The sequence below is a fragment of the Cryptomeria japonica genome, chromosome 4 (genome assembly GCF_030272615.1).
Source record: "Cryptomeria japonica chromosome 4, Sugi_1.0, whole genome shotgun sequence".
NCBI lineage: Eukaryota > Viridiplantae > Streptophyta > Pinopsida > Cupressales > Cupressaceae > Cryptomeria > Cryptomeria japonica.
Genome location: NC_081408.1, coordinates 642,437,017 through 642,442,474, shown reverse-complemented (window position 1 = coordinate 642,442,474; position 5,458 = coordinate 642,437,017).

Genomic DNA, 5,458 nt, shown 5'->3' with positions numbered 1-5,458 from the left:
CCCTTTCACTGACCAGAGACTTTCACGTGGGGAAGGAGGATTTACACCCAACAAACTGCATTGTTTTCTAAAAAAAAACTCAATCCTCTCACATGGCACGCAAGAGGAGAACAACATTCTGACTTGCAATGCCTCTACTTTGAAACTTCAATGCTGCCTTTATGGCCATCCACGCCTAGGGGAAGTCTGTGGCATCTTACCTTGCCAAATATCATTTGCATAAACCTACTTTAATGCCCCTTTTCAACAATTGCGCAAGAGGGGAAACTGGCAAATATTTGCTGTGGAAGTTTTTTGGCATTCCATATGCCACTCGCAATTTACTTAAGGTTTTCAGTGCTACTGTAGCTTCTAACAGTCTCTCAAACCTTCATACCACATAGAGGATCATTGCTAATTGCAGCTCCATTGTAAAAGCTTTGAAGTTTTTAAAAAACAATGCTGCTTGAGCATCACGTGGGGTGAGGGGGAATTGCAACAGTTACAATTTGCTGTTGGTTTTCAACTCCATCAGCACTAATTTCCTCCTCTCATCTTGCATTAATTTGGAGTTTTTTTTTTTTGAATGCTGAATGTTATATGACTTCTGATATCATCCCCTTCCATCATGTTACCTGCCATCATTGCAATTGTATAAAAAGAATTCATACTACTGCTCCTCCACCATTCTTGCAAAGGAGAGGATTAGCTCCACACTTTAGATACCATGCATAGAGAAGATGCTAGGAAAAGTCACGGCATTGGCAACACACTTGCCAAATGCATTGCTGAAGAATTGTATTTGCTTGATGATTTCAATTTATTTTCCCAAATTTGCTCTCTACATTGAATGGAAGACGAAGGAAAGGAGATCCACACCACACTTGCAATCAAAGAGCACACATGAAGACCCACGTACCACACTCCAGCTACCATAATGCCATTGCATGGAGTTTTTGATGTTTCAAACATCTATTCCAAGACCATCGGCTTCCATTGCATAAGTTTAAAAAAAAAAAAAAAAGATTGGAATCTCTAATACACCACTGTAGAACATTCAACCTTGAGTAAGCCAATAGCATTAATCACTTCCTCGATTATGTCTAGAAGTTGAAATTCCATGAAATGAAAACCATTTTGTCACAAAATTAATGCGCAGGCATGAGCCAAGTCGGGCCCCAAAGTGGGTCCGACTAAAAAAATTTTCATTTTCAAACAACTAACTTCTGAAATGCTTCACGGACCTCAAACATACCTCTGGAAATGATCGGCATCATTTTTGGATCATTAATCCGCATTTTACAACCTTCAGGCAATTATGCCACAATTTTCGCATTTAATCGCGAAGACGTAATTTTCAAACCTGTCAAAACACCTTTCTGGAGCTCGCCATCTTACAGGCGTGTACCCTGATATACAAGGATGACTTCTACCAAACGGTTTCTCAAGACGAGTCTTGAGCAAAGAGATATTAATTTTTGAAAATGCCCAACTGGCTTTGTCGACACTGTGGACCTGATGAAGTCAATGTCCTGGCAACACATGACGCGTTTCTCAAAGATATCAAATGACCTCCGTAGGCCCTCAAATTTGAAACATAGGTACCTTTAAGTACATATTAAAACTTTGAATTATCAGTTCGATCACCAGACTGACAGGATGCAAACGACGCGCTCACAAAAATGGCTACATTAACTAATATAGCACTAAAAGTACGGATAACTGCATTTGATGGCAAAATGAGCTCTTTTGAAAACCGATCAAATGGATTGACAAAGGCTTGAAATTTGAAATGTAGCTCATCATTTATACTAGTAATAACCTGGAGCAAACATTATGGCATGACGCTTACTGAGGCAACTTTTACACTTATGCCAAACATGAATTCGACTAGCTGTCGAAACAGGGACTTGCCAAACCACACAAACTGCAAATAGATTTGGCTTTGAAAACTAAGCAAATGGATTCGTTAGGACTTGAAATTTTGCAGACTGACTCACATTTATGCATAGAATTGAATCCACTTTTAACTTATCCATGACAATCAATAGGGAAAAAGATGTAATTGCTCAAATTGGGCTACTCAATAAAATCTGCATTTGATGCCTAAAATGCACTTTCAGATCACCCCTCAAAATGAGTAGCTCATAAACTTATCCAAATTGAATTCTAAAAGTTGCACATCACTGAATAGGCCAAATGAAAGGTGTGGGACATGAATCCCGAGCCTTACCCCTTGAAAATCAACTGGATCCATTTTGCCCTCTCTTAAACTAGGCCATTCAAACTGACTCATTTAGGTGACTTTCTGACATATAGAGAAATTTTTTGAAATGGGCCTCTAAACTTGACTCAATTTTAATCAGTCCTAACACAGCGAATCAGTTATCTTGTGCAACAAATTCATCCTAGATATTATCTAGGGCTGGCGAACTTCCATCTAGGGCTGATGAACTTCCTTTAGGGCTGGCGAATTCATCTACAAGGACAACGAACTCCTCCTAGGGATATCAACTTCATCTACAAGGTCAACGAACTTGTTCTAAGGGCTGCAAGATCAAGCGAATGGTCTACAATTAGATTATTGAATCATCTACAACAAGCATACCTCAGATAAGTTTTCCCTACTGTGTGCCTTAACTTGGATTATCATCTGCTAATTATATTATGCTTCAAGTGTTGAAGCAAAATTTGTAAGACTTCTACTAATTTTGAGTTAATATAATCTGAGATCTTTGTTGCTGGGTTTTTCACCTCCAAGATAGAGGTTTTCCCAGGGTACTGTTGTGTTATGTGTGTTTATTGTTTCATTTCTGCATGTTGTTATTAATCTGATCTATAAAGTTAACATGGTATTAGAGCGGTGAAGCGATTGTGATCAGACTGTTTGATAGCAACAAAGCACTCTTCATCTTCATCAAGCAATTTCCAACATTGCAGTTGGTGACTGGTTTAAAGGTTGAAGATAGACTTGATGAAGCTTTGAACTTCACCTTATGGAAGGTTAGAGTTATTATTGCACTTAATGAGAATTATCTAGTTTAGTTTGTAGACATAAAAGATCAGCCTGAGATTGAAGATCAAGAAGAGAAACTCCAATTCAAGAAGAATGCTGTCAAAGCAAAGAATATCCCGATTGAGCCTGCGAAGGATCATCTTGTTCATATCATTTCCAAGATGTCTTCAGCCAAAGATATGTTCAAGACATTGGAAGGGATGTATGAGATCAACAACACATGTAGAGAACTTGCATTGAGGCAACAACTTCATCAAGTCAAGATGGCAAAGGGAGAATCAGTTATATCCTTCTTAATAAAGATTGCAAAATTGAGAGATCAACTTAGCGCCAATGGAGATGAAGTTGTGGACAAGGATCTTGTCATGCTAGTGTTGAATGGCCTTCCTCACTCTTGGGAGCCATTTATCCAAGGCTTAAGTGGGAGATCCAAATTTCTCAAATTTGATCGCCTTCGCACTAATTGTATTCTAGAAGAGTAAAGGTTGATATCAAGAGGAATTGAGCATAATCATTATGATGTGGAAATTCAAGTCCTTGCTACACACACTTCTATGGAAAGAGGCAAAAGAAGAAAGAGGGATAGAGACAGAAATCTAGTTCCTGTTTCGAAAAAGGACTTATCTCACATTCAATGTTTTAGGTGTAACAGGTATGGGCACATTGCTTGAGAGTGCAAATTTAGGTCCACTCCTCTAGCTTCTTCTGCAAAAGTTGACATAGGGACAACTCAGATGGAGCCAAGGTCAAATGTCAACTCATAAGGGTTCTTGTTCTAAAAGGAGGAAATGCCATTTTAGCTTCAGAGGGAGCCGAACATTTCAGCTTCAGAGGGAGCCTGACATTCCATCTTTAGAGGGAGCTACATCGTCTTGAAGATTTTGTTAATGCATTCTTCTTTGCGAGAGAAGTTTGAGGTGCAAGCCCTTGTTAATGTATTCTTCTCTGCGAGAGAAGTTTGAGGTGCAAGCCCTTGTTAGTGCATTCTTTTCTTTGAGAGAAGTTTGAGGTGCAAGCCCTTGTTAGTGCATTCTTCTCTGCGAGAGAAGTTTGAGGTGCAAGCCCTTGTTAGTGCATTATTCTCTGTGAGAGAAGTTTGAGGTGAAATCCCTTGTTCCACCCTCTATGAGTAGGTATGGTGGATGTCATGTGAGAGAATCCATGACTTGGCACTTGTGTTTATTCACCCTCTGGGAGTAGCCATGGTGAATGTCATGATGAGATGACAAAATCATGTTGAGGATTCCATGATGGGCACTTGTGTTCATTTATTTTTTTCCATCCATGGGAGTAGTGATGATGGACCCACCCTCTAGGAGTAGCCATGGTGGATGTCACCATGTGAATCATATGTTGAGAAGGACTCTTCCCTGGCTAAGAGGGAGTGTTGATGTTATAGGTAGGTCAGATTGCTTCTAGGGTCGACCTAGCACTTTTGGGTGGCTAATTGGCCTATCAGCGTTAGCCACAATATCTTGCAAAGTTCAATGTATAACTTGTTATTAGGTCTAGCCCTAAATGGGCGTCATCATTTGTGAAATGTAATTATAACATGTAACTTGTATTAGGTCCGACCCTATACAAGTAACTTGTAAATTGTTATTGGGCTAATCCTATGTGTGGGCACCAAAATGAGATTCAATTATTAATTTAAATGCAAGGCCAACCTAAGGAGAAGAGACATAAAGTCTTATATATATGCAAGATCATTCTTGCATCAATTATACATTCATTCAACAATCAATCTCATTCACACATCAATAAACTACCTCTGCTATTGATCAACGAATTACTTCAGCGAATCAGTTATCTTGTGGAACAAATTCATCCTAGATATTATCTAGGGCTGACATACTTCCATCTAGGGCTAGCAAACTTCCTTTAGGGATGGGGAATTCATCCACAAGGACAATGAACTCCTCCTAGGGCTGTCAACTTCATCTACAAAGTCACCGAACTTGTTGTAAGGGTTGCAAGATCAAGCGAATGGTCTACATTCAGATTATTGAATCATCTACAACAAACATACCTCAGATAAGTCTACCCTAATGTGTGCCCTAACTTGGATTATCATCTGCTGATTATATTATGCTTCAAGTGTTGAAGCAAAATTTGTAAGACTTCTATTGATTTTGAGTTAATATAATCTGAGATCTTTGTTGTTGGGTTTTTCACCTCCAAGAGGGAGGTTTTCCCAGGGTACTATTTTGTTATGTGTGTTTATTGTTTCATTTCTACATGTTGTTATTAGTCTGATCTATAAAGTTAACACTATGTATCCATCGCAACCACCTCAGAAAAACTCTTATGTTGCTCAGATTTCATCCCAACAATGTAATGCTGTTGGGAAGCATCTTTCCACCATGTAACCGTCATTGCCTTTTTCTCGAATCAACATTGTGCAACCGCTTGACCTATTTTAAAACATCTACATCAGAAGGGAATCCCTTCATAGTCCAAAGA